This window comes from Oenanthe melanoleuca, chromosome 1A (assembly GCF_029582105.1).
Source record: "Oenanthe melanoleuca isolate GR-GAL-2019-014 chromosome 1A, OMel1.0, whole genome shotgun sequence".
In the NCBI taxonomy this organism is placed as follows: Eukaryota; Metazoa; Chordata; class Aves; order Passeriformes; family Muscicapidae; genus Oenanthe; species Oenanthe melanoleuca.
The window spans coordinates 26,705,200-26,727,031 of NC_079334.1; positions in this window are offsets into that span (position 1 = coordinate 26,705,200).

The window sequence follows — 21,832 nt, forward strand, 5'->3', positions numbered from 1 at the left end:
TCCAGAGGATTTTTTTGTGTTTTCTTGCTCTATTACAGCTTGCACAAATCAGAGACTGCAGTATGTATCTGCTGATCATTATTAAACTAGTGGAGCAAAATGTCAAGGAGAAAAAAAATTGAAATCATTCTAGATTTCAACACCAACAGAGAAAATCCCAGCATTTGTGAAATGGCAGCAATAAAACTAGCAATTGTTATTTAGTTTTAAGTAATGAACCACATAAAAAATACAAAACTTGCTACATTGCCTCCCAAATGGAGCTTATTACACTGCTGCTTGAATGTTTGTACAATCTTTAATTTAAACCTTTTCTCTTCAGGTCTTAATAACAGGCATGGGTTGTTGCAATTTTCTCTCTCTTCAAAGGCAAAAAAGGAAAGAGGAAAACAAAATAATTTAACTCACAAGTGAACAGAATTGACTCATTCAGCTAGAGGAAGGGTTGAAAGTCAGAAAATTTCACCCCCCAGTTTATCTTTCAGCCAGGTAAGGGCAGGATTAGCATGTGGACACTCCTAAGCTGCTCCCCCAGTGAGAAGGTAGAGCCTTTCATCACTGTTTACTGGGCTTTTGTTGTGCTGAAAACCCTCACAAAGAAGAAATATAAAGAGTAATTTGTGTTTCTCAAAAGGAGACCAACATGCAATTGCATAGATGCTTCAAGGAATTTATTATTATTATTATTATTATTATTATTATTATTATTATTATTATTATTATTATTATTATTATTATTATTATTTATTATTATATTTTAATATATAAGGAACCCAGAAAAGCATTTAGAGGTGAATGTTAATATATTCCATTCCTCGTGGCTCACAGGATTCTCAATTCTCAGTTCAGTTTTTTTCATTATATTTCTGGAATTACTGTGATAGTTTACTGGTTTGAAGGATTTTAGAGTCATAAATAGCAGCAAATCTTAACCTTGAAACTCGAATGACAAAATAATCCTATTTGAAACAACACTTGAGTGGCACAGGGAAGAGAAAGAAATAAATTAATCCTGCTTTTTCCTTTACATGAGTACTTCAAGCTCAAGCTGCTATTTAAATTTGATCATCTGCTAAAAAAACAAATTTTAAAATGCTGGGATCTGACTTTTTAATGAAGGAACAGAGGTGAGCTGTGGTGTTTATTCCTGGCCTTGGGGTCTGTGGGTGCATGACCCTCTGTTTCCCTCCTTCCTTTAGGGCACCAGTGCTTACAGCTTCACATGCAGGGAAGGAATAATTTTGAAAAAATTGGGTTCAGATGCTCACCTGAAAGGTAAATAAGGAAATTTTTCTCTTGGGCTGCATTTGATTTCTTTAAATATTTTTGTTCTTTGGGTTCTGGTGTACCTTTGCAGTGAAGCATGGCTCTTTACTCAACCTGCCACACCAGCAGCAGGAGCTGAGTGGAAGGGCTGATGCTTTACAGGTCACGGCCACCTCTGGGCATCTGCCCAGCTTCTGGGTAGGTGTGGTGGCCAGGTCAGGCCTGGGAAGGGGTATTTTGGGGGCTGAAGGAGCAGAGAATCCTCCTTAGCCTCTTGTGTCTTGGCTCAGACACAGCTATGGGGGCGTTTCTATGAAAGTGTGCCTGTCCTTGTCCATCCTGTGACACCTCAGCCACTTCCCTCAGGGATCCACAACGTGGCTTTCTGTGGGAAATGTAAAGCTACAGTCTAAGAGCTTTTGACACACTACTGGAGTGACATTTAATAAGCTACAACATACAGAAGGACAGATTATTAGAGACCATTGTACAGCATTTAGTGTTAATTTTTATTGTGCTGGTAACCTTTATCCTTCCTTATGGGAAACTCTCTGTCCTGATGGTCCTCTCTGTATTAAAAATTGAAAAAACTAAAATGTCCTTAGCACAGTAACAGTAAAACATGATGCCTTGAAAGAAGATGTTCAAACAATCAGGCTCTGCCTTCCTGCACCTCACAGCAGGCAGGGAAGCCAAGAGCTGGCTCACCCTTTTCAAGGCAGCTGAGGGCACACTGCTCAGATCTGATGCCACTTGGGCTGAGGTCCCACTACACTCCTGAGTGTTAACATCTGCATTAAAGGCTCCTCTGCAGCACAATCCCTGTGCTTCAGACTTTGACATCCTTTTCCAGGTATGCACAAACCTTCAGGACAGGGCACATTTCCAGTGTAGCTGTGACAGCTGATAGAAGAAACCAGGAGCAAGTGACAATGACATATGCAAAATGCATTCTGAAGGGTTGCTGCAAAGAATTTGGGTTTGGCTTGCTTTTGCTAGGAACTAGAGAATGTATATGTGTTTAGCAAGGAGGTGCTATGCCAAGAAGTATATATTAGAGGTCTAGCACAGCTGTGTAGTATATGAGGTAAGAGAATATTGCTGAAATTTTATCAATACTGGCATCTAAATAGTGCTGTACATCCTTTAGGATCTCTTACAGGTAGACTCATACAACCATTGTAAAACGTAAGGAAATCACATTCTTTTCTCCCCAGATTAGTCTAAGAAGCAGCTGGGAACACAGAATTCATTTCTATCTTCCTTATTTTTTGCATTGAGAATTTTTAACATGTTCAAACTGTTGGTCAGTCAGAAATCTGTAAGCCATGATAAACTGGCCATAAGAAATTAGGATAGGAAATTATTTCCAAATCATGCCACCATTTTTTCTCATTTACAGTTAAATTGAAGGGAAAAAGCAATTAGGAAATTGAGCCTGAATATATACAAGACAAAGAGACAGTTCTTGCTGCCAGCAATGAAGATCTATCAAATACTGAATGTTGCAGATAGACTCTTTAAAATTGAGGACCAATTTTACATCCAGCAAGAATACAATTTAAAAGACACTAGAAATTTCAATTATGAATGGAGATTTAAGAAATGCTACCTATTGTTTTGAGGACATTATTCATTACTACTTGTGCTGAGGGATGAAAATGTTGGACAAAAGGTATCAGCTCTGTATGGCAAATGGAGGAAAGTGCATCCTAAATCTGACTGGTTACCTAATGAGGTTCAGACTATGATTGTACACAGGTAGAAAAGTGCACTGTGATAAAATTAAACCTCAAGTGCTTACTGTTCTGAGAGAGCATCTAGCTGAGGGAAAAAATAACACATGCACACACTCATACATATCTGCACATCTCCTGTGTTTACAGGAAGCTTTAATGACAATCCATCATCAGCATTAATGGGGAAGCCTTCCAGACACATCAAGTAACCAGGAGTGTGTGGGCCACAGCTGCAGGTACAAAACCAGCCTGCAGTTCATCATAATTTTCCTGGCAATTCCTTGCTTCTTTTTAATCAAGGGCTATGTTGTACCTCCTTAAACCTGAGGACTGGATAGTGTTGTTCTGGTCTCCCAGGCCAACACCAGCACACAAGCCAGGGAATTTCAGGCAGTGCTTCCTGCATCTTAGGATACTTTGTGCTCACCTTAGAGCAGGGGATAGCCTTGGGACCTGCAGGAAACCAAGTAGGCACCAGCTATGCAGTGATTTCACAATGATTTCTGCAGGTGTTGATACTTTCCTCAAAGGCAAAGAAAGTTAATCTCTGTTATTAGTAACTACATAAGCAAAAGGAAACAAAATTAAGAGATATTCAGTATAACTGGTAAAATAGAAGCGTTTTCTATCTTTTGGGTTTTTGAGTCTGGCTCAGATAAACTGTGATCAAAATAAATATTTATCCTTGGAAGGCAAAGAGAATGCTTTTGTCTCAGGCATTTGCTCAATAACAAAGGTTAGGTTTTTGCATCTGCAAATCTGACCTGAGGCTGCAGAAGAGCTCAAACAGGAGAATGAGAAAAGCAAGGAGGAATTATCTGCAGCTAAAAGACAAGCCTCCCACCACAGGTTAAAGCTTTTTTGCTTTCAGCTGCTGTCTCTTGTCTTATGTTGTCTGATCCAGCATCTAGATGATAGAAAGTCCCTGCAAAATGAGGCACAACAAAGGCAAGAGAGAGAGGGGAATTGCTTCATTCTACATCAATGGTTTAGGTTTGGTGCCAGTGAGGAGGGGAAGGCATGGGTGTGCAGTCCAAAGGCTTTGCCCTTGCTAGGTCAAAAAGGAAAACCTTGCAGGTGGGAGCCTTGAGAAAAAACTCCAGTATTTACAGAGGCCATGAAACAGGGAGGAGAATTATATATCATAAAAGGGGGGAACCTCTGTTTGAACCAGGAGAAAGGCAGAAACTTTATGCTGAATGAAGGATTTTCTCAGGAGGAAAAAGCAGAAGAGAGTGGTGTCCCTGCTTAGAAGAGAAGACCAAAAGGAGAGACAGGGCAAAGAATGGTTTTTCAGGGAGGGGAAAAATAATTGTGATAGGATAAATGGTGCAGTTTGCATCATCATAGCAAGCACAAAATGCAGAAGGTGAATGAAACTCCTTGAGAGGGGCAGTGGGACTTGGTGCTTGTCACAGCTAATGCCAAGCAATATTACTCTACCCCACAGGTATTAGTGAATATCAATATTATGTCATTAGCAAGCTTTCAGTACCACTGGTAGTATGTTATGGCTTTTCTGGGGTGAAATAAAAGAACTCAGGTTTTAGCCCTACTAATTTTATATCTTTTACGAGCAACACATTTTCTTCTAAAAATAAAATACATCCTGTAAAAGTAGTAATTTACAGCTAAAGCATATTTTCTGATGTTCTCATTAAGCCTATTTTATGCACCTGTCTTCAATTCACTCTTTTGAAATTGTAAACCACAAATAAGTGCACTGGGAGTGAGTAATTAGCCATAATTATTGTTTCTTTGTAATATTTTGGGATATTGAGAAGATTTCTTGCATGAGGGTGTCCTTTGTGAGAAAGGAAATATTCATAATGATGTTGAAGCTTATGACTTGAACCTATACATCAACAGCAGCCTGTAGAGAGAAGAGAAAAAAAGAATTATAGCAGGGTGTCTGCAGCAGCAGATTTCACCAAGGACAAATCCAAATATGGCTTAATCACTGCTTGGTTTTAAATATGTTTCATGAAATATTTGCATTTTTATGTCTGCTATAGGCTTTGATAGTTCTAAGCTCTTCCATTTCCTAAATTTGCTATAATGGTGTGTATGTTTAAATACATCTGTATAATGATCTGTAACATTGCTGATCCTCTGTATAATGAATTAGACTTTTCACTGTTGTAAATTGAACTGATGTGAGATAAATAAACCAGGCCAAAGAGTATTGATACATGGAATTGATGTAAACCAGGTTAGAGGAGAAGCTAATTAACATACTTGACTGATTTTCAGTCTAATCCTACACAAAACATTAGAAACCTAACTTGTGAGCACTGAAACAATGAATCACAGCCTAACTATTAAAAGCAATATTTCAAATTTTGTTGTGGTTTGTCCCCTCAACACTCCTTGATATTACACAAGATATGATTTTGCAGACTAAATATAAGCATTGGTATTTATTTAAAAATTGGATTTAATGTGAAATATGTTTTTTACAAGGATTTTTTAAGAAACAAGTGGATTTCTTCATCTATTTGCAAATCTAAACTATTCAATTCAAACAGTAACTGTGAAAGTGTGAAAAGCTGTTGCAGGTCTGCAGCCATCTCTGGTTTCATCAATTTGTTTTCCAGTCTTTGTTATTTCTTGTTTCTTATGTATCTCCTGGGACAGCCTCTTGCTTGAGGAGAGAATGTTAATAGCTCATTCGTCCTCCAGGATGTTTCCTCGCAACAATGAGAATACTCCCCAAATTTAATCTAATTCCTTTGCCTCTTCTCTGCAAAATCAAGGAAAAAAGTAGTAAAGAAACATGAACATAATCTGAATAAGGCTGCTCTGTAATAACAGCCTGGTTTTGCTTGGCTTGTTTAAAAGGATATTAAAATAGATTATAAGTTTCAAAAAGCCATTAGTGAAATTTCAGTCCATTTTAGGTCATAATTTCAGAATAGTGTAGGTGCTAAATGAAGTTCATCTGAGAAGGAATTCATGTTTTGGCTTTTTTAACTGCCCCAACATATTCATCAACCTTGCAATTAAAGCTTATGTACCTGTAGGTCAGTCTGCTGCAATATTTAAGAATTAGTTTTTCCTGGAACCATAAGATATTTCTTGGCCCATGCAATTTGATGATGCACTACAGTGTTCATAATACTGTTTAAAAGAAAAAAAAAAGGAAATATAATGATGAGTGCAGACAGATATTTGTACTCTAGATGGATTCTAGAAATAAACTTGAATTAGGTGGAGAGCTTAAGTTTTCTTAGATACAATATATGGGGAAAACATCTATTATCTATCTCTTTGTCTACAATTTATAAGAAAGGATAGTTTCCTTTGTTTGGAGCATATCTACCAGGGGAAATAAACTATGATAACTATTCTGAATTAATTGTCCACCCAGATCCTGGATTAATATTAAACAGAAGAAGGACATTCTTATTCCAGAATTAAAGTGCATATGTAAGGAAAAATAGCTTTGCAACTTGCAAACATTGTGTTCATGCCTAAATTAATCCTAAAGAGCCTGTATCCTTCCATTCCTACTTGCCAATCAAAGATCCATCCCACCACATCTCTGTGATGCCAGCAAGATCACAGCCTGGCAAGCCTGTGCACATCTTTAATTCTTCTTCTTTGATTCTCATGCTACATTCACTTGCATAGAGGCATTTGAGGGGCACCCATAAGGTAACCTACTGGCTGGAAAGACTGGAATTCCTCTGTGCTGCTCTTCAGGTGCTCTCCTGCTGACCTGCAATCACTCTCCACGCTCTGGGTCACTGGCATCAAACTGATATGAGTGGGATGGATTGATTGAGATCCCCCTCCCCCAACAATTTTATTTTAGCCACCCTTCACCATCCTCATAGAAATTCCCTACGGCTGGCTCTGAGCTGTGAGAAAAGGAGAATTAGCTGTGTAGTGATTTAAACTATTTCCATGTGTTTACTACTTTGGTTCCTATCTGATTATGCTGCTGGAGTTATTGAGCATTGGGATCCTTGGAGCTGTGCACATCAGATACCAACTCTGTTCTGAACTCATCTGAAAAAAGAAGAAGAAAACAACAAAATAATGTTCCCTGGAATAGATCTATAACAAAAAATAATATTTAATTCATAGTTAAGTTTGGTGTGATAGTAAAGCTGAGACTGCCACTTTTCTGTCAACATCTGTACATCTCTGTAAAAGCTGTGAAATCACTGCACCTTTTATCTTTCTGGACTCTGGGTTATTTTTCTCTTGGTAACATAAGTGACTACCTGGTAGGGGGATCAACTTCTCATATTAGTTACTTGATTATTGTCTGGCATATTGTAGATTAACCTAACTTTTCCTCCCCTTCAAACAAAAAGCCTCTAAAAACCTATGGGAAATCAGGTGAGAAACTGTATTAGAGAAAATCAGTTCATATATATACAGACCAGCAACCTTCTGACCTTTCTTGCCAGAATACACATGATAAGGGTAATTGCCAGCACTGTTATTTGTTCTCATTTTATTAAGTCTGTTTTTACAATGGGTGTTTGAGATAAGTACTCTGATGGCTATTTCTCCAGGTGTCTGGTTAAATGTACCATAAAACACACTGGATGGTGTAGCTACTAACACCACATAGTGATGAGAATAGCAGATTAGCATTAAACAATGTGTTAAAGCAGAAAATGTTTCTAAATTTCATTTTCTAGAGTTAGTTGCAGCCACCAGAAATAACTAAATCTGCAATAATTAAAAAAAAAAAAATCCTTCTTGCTTACTTTTTGCCATTCTTCAGTTTTTAAATTCCAGGATTTTTCAGAGTAAGGGTATTCAGGTATGGTGCTCCTGATGCTGTGCAATGGAGTGAATATATTTGGGCTTCCAGAGCTGGGAAGGAATCAAAGATCTGTCTCTGCTCCTTGTCCACTCCCTCATTATGCACAGACACTCTCTGCCCTTGCATGCTGGGTTATTTTATACACAATGAGATGCACTGCACTGTGATGGGTGCACACAGTTGTTAAGAAATAAGAGCTTTTATGCTTTCAATATTCCTACTCCAAATTTTCGCCTTTGAAAATCTCTTATGTATCCTAAACCTAAGTGTTGGAACTACACTGCTGGGAAACAACTCAGACTTTTAGGCTTTGGAAAGAGTCAATAGTCTTCAAATCTAAGAGCCCATAATGCTTTTTATGAAACACACTTTCACATATTCTTCTAAGCAGTATCTCTTCCTTTTGTTCCCCCCAAAATATATTGAGCACTTCATACTTTTTTTGTGCATTGCTTTGTTGCCATCACCACTACCCTGGTTAAATGTTTCTGCTATGGGGTTCTGTAACTTTTTCTATAACTCCTAAACAATATTCTCCAGATACTTATTAATTTTGTCTTTTAATATGTTGTACACCATTATTGGATATTTTTCCTTTCCATCTTTTCCACCAAGTATTTTTCAACAACAATATTATTTGATTTTTATGATTTCCATTCCTGGTAACTTGTATAGAGAGCACATACTTTGGGCAGATAATGAGTATTTTGGAGATGGGTGATGATGTGGTACTTGAAATCCCTGCTGTAATGAGTAACAGCCTTTCCCCAGGGGGATGTGTTCCGTTTCACTTTGTTTCAATGTCTCTCTCAACTTTGCAGAGTATAGAGTAGGACCAAGTTCTTCTGAAGGGTTTTCAATTAGCACAGTATTCCCAAACTATCAAAGCAGAAATGTATCAGAAAGAGGGGGAAAAAAAGCAGCAAACAAGTAACAATTTTATTTCAAAATCCTTAAACAAGTTTGGTAACTTAGCATAGCAGGAAACATAGTTTGAATGGAGCCTAATGAACTAATTTTGATAGTCCTGTGCTTGTCAAGCATTGTTTTTTCCCTTTTAAGTCAATACAGTGCACTGCTTTGATTTCTAGGCAGTGAGCAGAAAAGGGTGAAACATTTTAATTGAAAACTGAGCTTCTATGTTCAATATAAGGGAAAACAACCCCAACAAATCGGGGAGAAGAAAATGTTTCCTTTGCATTGCCAGATGATGGAAAGTTCTCTTCTATGAGAAAACAATGATTTTCATTTCTCAGTACCATTGTGCTATGGCTCCTCACAATGCTCCAAAAATTATTTTTCCTTGACTTTGGGTGTTCACATTCTTTTTAAAGCTGAAAGGATGGAATGATAGCACAACACCTGCCACACAGGAGCCTGGCCCCTGAATTTAAACTGTTTGATGAAGTAGGAGCTCCTGGCATGAGGAAGGTAATTATGTTGGTTGAAACACAGCCCTCTGAGACTGGATAACTGATGACTGCCTTCTGCAGTCTCCTGTCAGGTGGAAGCAGGAACAGGCATGACTTTACTGAGGGGAAGCATTCAAAGGGATTAATGTCCTGGTACCTGTATGAAGGGATTTGGTAAAAAGCTCTTGCCTTCTGAATTGGTAGATTTTCTAGCTGTGTTTTATTACTTTCACTAGAGTTTAAAACCCACAAGGCTGATGCCCAAGTTAGCCAGGACCATTTTGCACCCACACCCTTTAAGTGGGTAAAGGAGGGCTTTTGAACTTTACAAAGGTGATGTTTTTTCTATGACCCTTTTTCTGTCTTCTCTTGATCCTGAGCCTGGGTGTGGGATAGTGGCTGAGTTTAGTTTTCCATGCAGAGTGGTCATTTGTCATCATCTGGAAGAGCTTCCCAGCAGACAGGAATTTGGAGAAATGATGTGAGTTTGCCAATGTTTTTTTCTTCCTTGACAGCTCATCAGCCTACCCCATAACCTTTACAAGAGATTTTCAGGACAGTGAAAAGCTACGGCATAAGATTTTCTTTAATGGATTTCACTGCTGGGGCTTATTTTCACTTGCAATAGTTCAGACATCTCTGAAACTCCAATGTTTTCTTGTCAGCTTGGATGTGAAGGCTGCTAACTTTGGTGTCCTTTTCTCCTGAGCAAGTGTGCTGGACTCAGCCAAAGTTTTCATCAAAGGTGACTGATTAAAGAACAGAGTTATGAGAGCTGACATTTGGGTCTGGGATTTGGGGAAGGAGAGCAGGGATTGTTATCCACTGGTTCTTAAAATCAATTCACTGAAGCAGTTAATTCCTGTGCTTCAGCTTCCTTCAGTGTGTGGTGACTATTTGTGCCCCCAGTGTTGCACAGGCACATAACAAGAGACCAGTGAAGCCACAGAGGGCATGAGAGGAGCTGGAACACCTCAGGACTCATGGTTTTATAATGTGAGAAAATGTGGGTGAATGAAGGTGCTGTCAGGTGAAAAGGAAAAGGAGGAAGGAAAAAGAAAGAGATAATGAAGGAATAGTTACAGTAACACAAAGGGGAGTGGATGAAATGATCATGCAGGAAAGTAGAAATGGGAGGCAAAGCCAGAGTAGAGAATGGACAGGGAAATTTGGCAATCCCTCCATCCTCTGCTGTATTGCCAAGAATACCTCTGTGTCTGCACTGGCAGAGAAAACTTCAGCTGTAAGTACAAACTCTCTTCTGGGCACTGGAAGAGGAAGACTCTTTCTTGCCATAATTACCCATTTAATACAGATGGAAAAGTCATCCAGGATGAACTTTAGAGAATGATAATGTTTTGCTGAACAACTTTTAAAAAAGATGTTTTTTTGAAATGGTGTAAATCTAAGCTGATCACACAAATACAAAAATATAGTCTACAAAGTTACAAATTTGATGCACTGAAAAACTAGAGTAGCAAATTGCTTTATGCAGAGCAATGAATATGATTAAAAGCTGTTATGTTTATAATGGATATGTCTCCAGAATAATATAATAGGTTTATTAGAGCAAGTTATATGCTGCCCACTTTTTGCTGATGATAAAACTTTTAAGGATTTTCTGTTTATTTAGTATTTCTCTGTGACTTCTCACAAAATTCTTGCTACTGTGCAAATAGAATTAATACAGGTATTTTGAAACAGGTGTGTTTCATCTTCTGTATAGCAAACAATAGCAGGATCCAATACTGGTGAACAAATAGAGAAAACAGGCCATTCTCAGATTTCTTAACACATAACAAAATAAATCTTTCCCATGTAAAGCAATTCAGTAGAAGAAAGATTTCATGGTGCCACTGCACATACTAGTAATAGTGTCTTGGAGACTCAGCATCTGAGAGGTGTACTGGTTTTGGCTGGGATGGAGTAATTTTTCTCTGTGGTAGCTGGTATGGGGCTGTGTTTTGGATTTGTGGTGGGAACAGTATTGATAACACAGGGATGATTTAGCTGTTCCTGAGAAGAGCCTTTTCTGGTTCACACACTTTCTCCCCCCACCCCACCAGTGAGGAGTCTGGGAGGGGAAACAGCAGGGACAGCTGACCTTGATGACCAAAGAGATGTCCCCTACCCTATGGCATCGTGCTCAGCATATAAAATTGGGGGAAGAAGAAGGAAGGGGCAGGGAATGCTTACAGTGATGATATTTGTCTTCCCAAGTCACCATCACGTGTGATGGAGCCCTGCTCTTCTGGAGATGGCTGAACACCTGCTGCCCATGGGATGTGGGGAATGAATCCCTTCCCTTGCTTTGCTTGTGAGCATGACTTTTACCTTACTCATTAAATTGCCTTTATCTCAACCCATGAATTTTTTCACTTTTTTGCCTCCCATTCTGTTCCCCAGCTTCTGGGAGAATGACTGATTGGCTGTTTGGGGGCTAGTTTCTTACTGGGTTTAAACCACAGAACATAAGCTTCTTTCAAATAAATATCACTTCCCCCAGAAAAAAAAACAGACAAAAAGTCAAAACCCAAATGCATGAACAAACAGAAGCCTTGTGTAATTGTATTTCAGAAATGCCATGAGTGTGTTCTACAAGTATATGACAACATGCAGGTTTTGTCATGATTTGATAGTATTGAAAGCTCATAACATGAACCAGGAAAGTTTTGAAGTACTGCCTCTAGACACAGCTTGTTATTGAAGCAACATATTGCTGCTGCTCAGCAAGAAACTCCTCTATTGAACTCCTCTGCTCCAAGTTCCCCAGACAAATAAGCAGCAGCTGGACCTGAGATGGACCTTTCACAGGCTGGAGAACATTCCTGCTTTCACCCAGCTAAGGCAGGAGCATTAGTGCTCTGCAGCAGCTGGGAAAACACGTGTGTGCTGCCAATTAGGAAACCTTTCAAAGTGAGGCTTTGCAGCTCATCTGTGATCTGCAGACCTCGGCTGGGGAACCATTATTCCCTGCTAATGGCACCTGTGGGCCAGGAGGGATGGGAAACTGGGGTTTGAGGGAGCAGAGTCTATTAAATGCTATGGCAACAGGTAGCAAAATAGTGTTGTGTCTCTCTCCCTAATTAGTAGCTGTTAGCATCTGGAGTTGGCTGTTGGTAGATATAATTTGCTGCATTCCATCATGTGATGGTGAAGGATGATGCAAGGACCAGTCAAGAGGTAAAAGAAATATTAGGGATTAGCTTCTCTATACATACTTTGTAAAACATTGTTTAAAATAAAGTCATGCTCCTGGAGTAAATAATACTTGGGAATAATGTACTTAATATTGCAATGTTTTCTACCCTGTCTTAATTGTTTTGGTGATGTGCTTTGCATTCCTTTGGAAGAAAATACACACTGGTCTTTTCACTTGTTTGACATTTCCAGAAAATGAAATTTCCTGTTGGAAAGAAAATTCCTATGGTAGATCTGAGTAAAATCTTTCCACTTATATGAGTGATCCACATCCTTTGGAAAGGAGAGGTTTCAGGTAAGCTCTGGTCTTGTGGCATGCTGATAGAGGGCTGGGGAAGTACCCTCAGGTGTGGGATTGCTCCTGTAGGCTGAATGCTTTCAAACCATCATCTTTCTACTCTATATGGTTATTATTAAATAAATTTGGCCTTTAGGGTTCAAAATTGTTTGGAGAGAGAAAAGGAAATGTATCTGAAGATGTAGAATGTTTGCAAATATGCTTCCTCATTTCCTGAGGAAACCAAGATAAAAAGAAGAATTTCAGTCTTAAATATTGCATATAATTGGTATGTTTGAAGGAAGGAGTGACATTAGACCACTTTGCTCAATTGCATTGATATTTTGTGCTTGATTGTATTGATCTCTCTCATTCAGTGCTTGGTTACTACCAAAATCCACAATTTCCTCACTGAGTGGCTGAAGAAGAAAATGGAGCTGACACCAAGAGATGTCAAAGGAAAGATCTGTCAGCTGAAACTCTGCCCAGAGCCATTTTCTGTACAAAATAAAATGGGGTGGCTGCTATTCATTAGTGAAGTGCCAGAGTTTGCCAGGTATGATCCTGACACACTACAAAAAGAGCAATTGGTGGCCCAAAGGATGTTCAGCCTTCTGCCTGCTGCAGCAGCCAAGAGACAGCAGTGCAAGTTAGTCATGTTCCTTTGTGAGGCTTTACAAAAACCTGTGCATTTTATTTGATCCTAATCTGAAAAAATGTATTCATAGCTTTGTTTTTATTGTTGTAAGGAATTCCACTAACACATACACATATTTGCAGAGTGTAGATATCTCATGATGTATGCCAAGAACAGCCCCCCAAGTTATATCAGCTCTTTGTCATCAGCAGATGGAGAATGTCTAGTGGTTTTATGAAAACTGTTCTGATTATTTGTGTATATAACATTTTCTTTCTTTGCTTTATGTGAGTTTGGATGAATTTACAACAGCTCTGCAGGAACTTACATATTTTGAGGAATAGTAAGAAATAGAAATTTCTTCTAAAACCAGAAGTCACAGTTTATTTATTAGGTAAATGATGTGACTTAATAGAAGGAGGACTTTTCCATTTTTAATAGTGCCTAAATAGACATTCCAAATTTCAAATGTCATTGACTTTGCAAAAAATGGATTTTATTTCCTCTCTTTGTTTTCAGTTTGTGTACCAGCTTGACCCTGAAGGCCTGAAAAAGAGTTAAAACTATCTTTGGAAAATGCAGACAAAATTATAAAAGCTATGAGATCTAGGTGATGATGGGCATTTGAAAATCCCACTAGATACCCATCTGTGTTTTTAGGCACCTGGAACAGAAATTCATCTCAAACTCTGCAAAACTATCAGTTGCTCCTTGGGCATTTGTGACAGCAGATTTAGGGATCTGCAGGTGCACTAATAAGAAATCAGCATGATCTGCAGCAGCACAAAGAGCTGTGTTATACAGAAGGGTATAAAACTAGGTATTAAAGGGTATTAAACTAGGGTAGGCTGCAGGAATGACTCAAAGCAAAAGGCTTGTGAAGCTTGAGGAACAGAAGCTCCAAAAGGACCATGGGGGAATATCTGATTGGGGGAGTTTTGGTTATCATTACTGTTTGGTGCATATGTTTTACAAAAGATAATTTATTTTTTTTTTCCCAAGCCCAGATTCAGCAGTTCCATGAATGGCAGTGGATTAAACCATTTTGACACATGATAAAGCAATACTGAAGTAATTGCTTGGGATTCAAGCATTGTCTGTGAGACATACAGATTATAGAAGGAAGAAAAAAATTTATACAAACCACACAAAAATAGTCTTAATCACTATACTGGCTTTTGGTGCCCAAATCCTTGAGAAGGAGAAGAATGGCAGACAAAGGGCAAATGAAATGAAGGTGAAATAACACAAAATTAATCCTTATGTTTTCCCTTATCTCCAAGTCCTGCCTGTCATTTTTCTACATTACAAATGTATTTTTGAAGTACCAATTCATTCAACAGATGCATGAAATGTATATCAAAGATAGCCTAATGCTTTGCAGGACTAAGATATTCCCAGCTGCAGGATTTTCCTGTTTGAGATTATGGAAATTCATTTGTTCTGCATTTTACCTCAGTGGCCCACTATACATCCACCACTCTTTTAGCCTGTAAGAACAATGACACTCATTTTATGAGAATGAGGTTGTAAATCACTTGCTTTTTTTAGTCTTTTACCCCAGAATTCTCTGACAGATTGGAGAGAGTTGGGCCATGAGGATTCTACTCCACCTCTCAGTCCCTCAGAGCATTGCTGGCATGTTGTTGGTTTTTCTTTGCCTGCATGTTTAAGATAGTTCTTCTCAGTGTCCAGTCATTCTCACTGAGCTGTGGTCTTTAAAATTCATGCAGAAAGCAATTATCTCTTGCCTGGAATGACATACAAGTTTGAAAAGCAGTTTTGGATTTCCTTCATTAATATATTCTCATGTGGGTTTTAAAAATCATATTTAAAGCAGAAGCCAGATTAGTGAAAGACAAATAAAAGATCTCAAAATCTGGCATACACTTACATTATCTGTTAAGGGTTTTCCAAAAGATGATGGTTTATCAATATCCAAGGTGTCAGTCATGCCAAACAATAAAAGGCAGAGAACAGTCCAAGGTAGAGAAAATTTGGTAATTGTACAACCATAAATAACAATGTTTATTGTTATTTTGAGAGATACTTAGATTATTTTTTGCTTCTTTTGTGAAGGTAAAGATACAGAATCTGAGCCAGGTTGTGCAGTGTTATTGCTTCTTATGTCTACAAATTCTTTTACAGAGACCATTATCCTACCTTCTAATTTCCCTTGTTTGTTATTTTGGAGATGGAAATGAACAAACTTTGTTTTAATTTAATCAGAAAGGCACAGCTGTCCACATAGGGACTGAATATATGATAAACTTTTAAGAAGAGCACACATGCAGTCAGAGTGGTACTGGTCATTTATTGCCATTTTTGATTTACTATACAATTTTGATATGTTCTGTTCTGCAGTTGTTGGTAGATAAGCAATGGCATAGTGCATTGTGATGCACAAAGGAATGAACATTTTAATAGAGAAGTATTGTGGTTGTTACAGTCTTCTTATATTTATTGAGTACTGGAAAAGCAGGAATAGGAGACCTGTAGCAGGGCTCAGTCAATCTGGAAAGTAAAATTCTGTCCTTTTGAAGAATTTTAATGGCACAGAGAAGTGATGGAATCACCAAAAAATATCTAGGTGTGGCCCTTGGGGACATGGTTTAGTGGTGAACACAGTGGTGCAGGATTAATGACTGGGTTCTATATCCTTAGAGGCCTTTTACAGCCTTAATGATTCTTTCTTGAACTGCAGGGACATTTTTTGCATTCCATTTACTTAACCTTATTATTTATTTTTAAACAGAAATGCGAAGAAGTGGAGCAGTTGTTTCTTAGCATTATCATATGACTGTAAACATTGGTCTTCACTGAGGAGTATCTAAGCTGTCTTGACCAGGATTTGAAGATATTGTCATCTCTGCTGCATCAGCCAAAATGAAAGCATGTGCCTTGTGTATGCATGGGGAGAGGAATTTGCTGCTGCAAGTCTCTTCGTGACAAGAGGAGGGATTACAGAGAAGTGGGGATGGCTGGAGAAGGATGGAGGAGAGAGAAGGAGCAGCAAGTGGAGTGATCAAGTTTTGAGTGTACAGCCCCAGAGGAGCTCCCAGAGAGCTTTGTGGCTGAATGGGAGCAGTGGTGGCTCCTAACATTTCCTGGAGAGAATTCCTGCAGGGAAGCAGTGCACAGGCTGGGCTTCAGGTGGGCACAGCTGCAGGTGCATCACAGCCAAGGGAAGCTGGAGTGCTTAGACCACAGCTGATCTCCTGGGGCCTTCTTGAGGAGTTGTTAGCTGGGCTATTTCACAAGGGCAATGCACCTGAATGGAGGTTTATTTCTCGACATGTGGTATTTTTTAGTGCATTTGGAAACTTTTGCTTAAGCTCTCAGGTAACTTTAACTTAAAATGGAGGCACTGGCAGATTTTCAGCACACCTGGGTGTGTGGTGATGCTTTCAGGCAGGCACTTGTGTGATTTCAGTTGATGGTCAGTGCAACAGAGATGATCACCCATGTTCTTCCTGCAGGCACTGCAGTGCCTCCAAGGGCCCTCATGTATATTCATGAAATTATAGAATCATTTTGGTTGGGAAAGACCCTCAAGGCCAAACCACGGCTCTAACCATGACATCTTCACATCTTCTAAATACCTCCAGGGATAACAATTCCACCACTTTCCTGGGTAGCCTGTTCCAGTGCTTGACAACCCCTTCAGAGAAGGAATTTTTCCAAATATCCAATCTAAACCTCCCCTGGTGTTACTTGAGGCCATATCCTTTTGTTCTGTCATTTGTGAAGAGATACCCTTGTGTTTCTCTCACCTCATTGCTAAGAATCTCAGTGCTTTTCCTGCTTCCATCCTGCTGCAAGCCGTCTGGGCTGCCAAAAAGTCTGATATCCATCCCAGAAGCAAGCTAGCAAGGACTTTCTTGCATTTGTCCTGTTGGTAAGTGGTCTGCAACATCTCATCTGTAAGAGTATCATGCAGACTTTAATGAAAGGTCTTGGAGCTTTTCTGAGGTTTTCTGTGTCCACTCTGGCTCCCTGCAGCAGTGCAGGTGAGCAGGCTGAGGTTTGCAAGACCAAAAAGCAGATGAATGATGTGAGAAGCAGAACAAGCCATGGAGCTCACAGCAAGGGAGTGAATATGCCATTCCAGAGTCAAGCAATTAGCTGGTATCAGGCACTTTTCAACTGGTGCCAGCTACATTTTGTAGTTAACTGCTTGAAAACACTTTAGTGGGGCCAAGTCATTCCCCAAACTTGTAATGATAGATGCTGAGGTGCTAATTTGCAGAATGCAAAGTGGAGCCAGATGACTTCTGGTTGAGAAGATACTTTGCCCTCATTTTTGGTTCCCATCAGGGTCTGTATCTCAGCATCATATCTTGCTCTCTGCAAGGTATCTGCATGAGACAATTAAGGCACAACAGTTTGGCATCAACTAGCACCAGCATCATAGCAGAGGTCTGCAAACCATCTGTTCTGCTCTCTTCAAAGTTTTTGGCTTTGTTATAACTTTGGCAGTCAACTCAAAAAGGAAATGGTTATTGAAATCTGAAATTAAATTTCTTGCCAGCAGACCACTGCTTGCTTGACCTTGAAATACTCAAATAATCTCTACTCTGTTCCCAAGCAGTGTAGGTGTAAAGGGAGTAAAATAACTGTGGTATAACATGAAGGGAGTGGACATATATTTGTACCTGCAACACTTTTGTGACAAGACTGGAGGAGGAGGAGGTTAGTAGTAAGGAAAGGATATCACCAATTCAAAAGAACAGAAAAGCAATGGAGATAGACATATTGTTAATGCAGACTGAAATGAAATCCAGACAAATCTGTGAAACATTTTCCTTTTCCACCTGTCTCAATACTCTCCCTGTTGCTGTCTCAAGAAATCATTTTATACATCTCTATATTATACTCCTATCAAAAGTGCAGGATAGTAATCACTCATCTGCAGAAAACATGGAAATTGAATAATTAATGACAGGTTAAAAGATTGTTTTTTTTTTTTTTATTTTTTTTTTTATCCTCAGTTAGTCCTGGACATCTCTGGGTTTTTCCCATTTTTTTCCTGCTTTGCAAATGGATGTTTCATTTTGTACATAATTTCCCTCCAACCAAGAGGACAGAAAATAGTAGAAGTAGAAACATTGATAGTGCAGACTGAAATTAAATCCAGTCTCTTGCTGTCTGAGGGGTCTCTGTATGGCTAACATGGTCTACAAGATCCTCACCCAAGTCACAGGGTTTTTTTGGCTGTTATTTTATTTAGCCTGAGCTGACAGACCCTTATGGTGTTTTCTTGAGAGCAGAAGAGACACTGAACTATAAACTTTAACAAAACACAACACCCCTTCTCCCTCTCCCCTGAAAAGTTTACAAATTGCTAAAGAATGTGAAAAAAGTAGTAGTTTGGTTTAGACCAGAGAACCAGTCTCACTTCTATGAGACAAATCACACTGTTGTGTGTGCATGTGATGAGACACCTGTGAATTACCCCAGGGATTGTTTTTACCATTCTTCAACCTGATCCTGAACAAAGGGCATGGAATGGCATCACAGAAGACTTGACTCTATTCTGCTTGTATTTAGCTGAAGATACAAGCATGCTCATAACTGATTTTTCAAGTATTTTAAAATTTTTAACCCCTATTACTTAATTTCTATGAGCTTCACCGTGCAAAATCAAGTCTTACATACAATGTCATGAGTATTATTTTAGGTGTGAAACCAGAATATATTTTAAATATCTTAACATGCCACTGAGACTAAAAACATAAGACTTATGTTTAAATATAAGGGAAGGAAAACTGCAAGGGCAAATAAAACACATCTCAGCAGACTTTTCAGAACCAACCTGCCTAAGTAAGAGACCTAGAATAGCTGTTTCACCCACATCAAATTTTTTAAGGTTTATAGAAGGTGTTTTTCAACTTTGGATATCTTAACTCAAAAACATTCTGAAGAGACTCACTTTTGCCTCTTTGGCTGATTTTTAGTTCCATACTGCATCTTTTTGTTGAAAGACAGTTTCTTTTAGTAGAGATCAATAATATTATTTTGATCAAATAAATTGAAAACAAAAAGAGAGTTCTTAGAATTATTTTTTTTTTTTCTTGCTTGATGCCTGAATTTATCAGATTTAGAAGCCAAGAGAAAAATTTCTTCTGAACACAAGTCCCCTTTCATGTTTTGTGTCTAGACTAGCAGCAAGTCAGGAAAATAAGGAGGTGGCCACTATGAAGGAGCAGGAAACTCCTGAATAAGTGCAACAAATAAGGGTGTGGAAGGAAGAAATAGGAACATCTACCCAGGGGTAATAGGAGAACATTGCCTGAGCTTGCAGGGATGGAATTAAGAAAATTAAACTGGAGCTGAAACTAACAGGGGATGTGAAGGGCAGATAGATGTAAGTTGGTAGCAAAAAAACCCCAAATGAATTAAAATGGGGATCCCAGTATCTCAGTGGAACAGGAAACTCATTGTCAAGGGTGCATGGTAAAGACTGAGGTGCTAAATTCCCATTTTTTGGGCCTCATTTTTACTGGAAAGACTTGCTGGAGGGGCTTGTGGGTTTTGATGGAGAGCTCGAACTTGATTCAGCAGTGAGCCCTCAAAGAGCAGCCCCATACAGGCTGTGCTAGCAAGAGTGGAGCCAGCAAGACTGCAAAGAGAAGCTGCTGTCTGCCCACACTGAGTACCAGCAACACCACAGCTGCAGTCCTGGATCCAGTTTTACAGCCTCAAGGATGAGAAAGATACTGACAGGAAGAAGAGAACTGTGGAGAGAAGTAATACCAGGCACCAAGATCAGCTCATGCATTTTACCTCAGCCACTCAAACATTGCCTTCAAGAACAAATATTTCTTCAGGCATTTTCACAGCATGCTCCCAGTATGCTGTAGGAGTCATCATGAAGAAGAGATTCTAAATAGTTACCAACAAATCTAAGAAAACTTCATCACCTGGATTGAAAACCTAGAATACCTATCGATTTCCACCACAGCTTCATTAATCACTTTCTGTAAAACACTAATTTCCTGGTCTCAAGCAGCAGCTTAAAGAACAGATGGAATGCACACAAAACCAAGATCAGTGCACCCACCTCTGCAATAATTTATCCACCAATCAATAATTTAAAACAAAGCAAGAATGTTGGGGTGTACACTCAGAATCTGAAATGCCAGTGTTTTAACTTTGAGGAAATATCACATCCACCCCCTCTCCAGAGCTCCCCAAAAAGGATTATCACCTGTAAAGCAATTCTGAAAATGTACCCCATATGTAACCAAACCACAACACTACCATATACAGTGTCTTCATTTAAAAAATTACATCCATTGTATGCAGCTACCTGTGTAACACCCCAGCCTTGAAAATAACTGAATTATCATCCACACTTGAAGAGAGTTGGCATTTATTTCCTCTATTGGAAAATAAATTGGCAGCACATTCCCTCCCACCCTCTCCACCCCCTCCAGTCTCACTCAGTTCATTGCCCAAAGAAAATTTCCTGGCCATCAACATGCACCACTGGCTCAAGGCATTGTTCAGGAAGACTGGGAAATTTGGCAGGAGGTCCACTTGGCTAAGCAAGGAGCTTCTTAATGAACTAAAATGCAAAGCATGTAAGAAGTGGAAACAAGGGCAGACAACAAATGAAAAGTATAAAAGTACTGCTCAGACATGTTGGGACAAAACCAGAAAGACTAAAGCCCAGTTGGATTTAAAACTGGACAGGAACATAAAAGCTAACAAGATGTGATTTTACAAGCACATCAGAAGTGAAAAGAAACTCAGACAAAATGTGAGTCCATTTCTAAATGGAGGAAAGCCTAGTGATGGACAGTATGGAAAAGGCTGCTCAATGACTTTTTGTCTCAGGGAAAGCCTGCTCCCAGATGTCTGCACACACCAGTGCTGTATGAGAAGCCAACAGTGTATTAAAATCCATGGGGCTGAATGGGACTCCTCAACAGGTGCTGAAAGATATGGCTGATATGTGTGTGAGGCTTGCTGTAATCTTTGAAAAATCATAATCTTTGGGGGAGATCCCTGATTACTGGGCTGATGTGACCTCCAGCTTTAAGAAAGACAAGAAGAAAGATCTAGATAACTGCAGGCTGATCAGCCTCACTTCAGTCCTTAGGAAAATAACAGAGCACATCCATTTGTGAACACAGGAATGACAGGTAGCAATGAGGAGCAGTCAACAGATTTATCACAGTAAATCACAGTCATGGAGATGAACTTGGACTGAGTACTGGACTGCATTAAATGATCACAGCTGGCAGAGTGTGGTGGCTGGTGATTATTTCCCTCCTTTTGACTCTTGTGAGGGCACATCTAGAACACCAGTTTGACCACACCCACACCCACAGTATAAAAAACATATTAAAGTGTATCTTGGGAAGGGTCTCCAGGATGACGGGGAGAATCATGGCCTAGAGAATAGAAGGCTACAGGGAAGTCTGATTGTTGTTTTCTATCACCTAATAGGTAAGCATAAAGAAGGCAAAGACTTCTTGAAAGTACCTGGCAAAGGTACATGCTCTA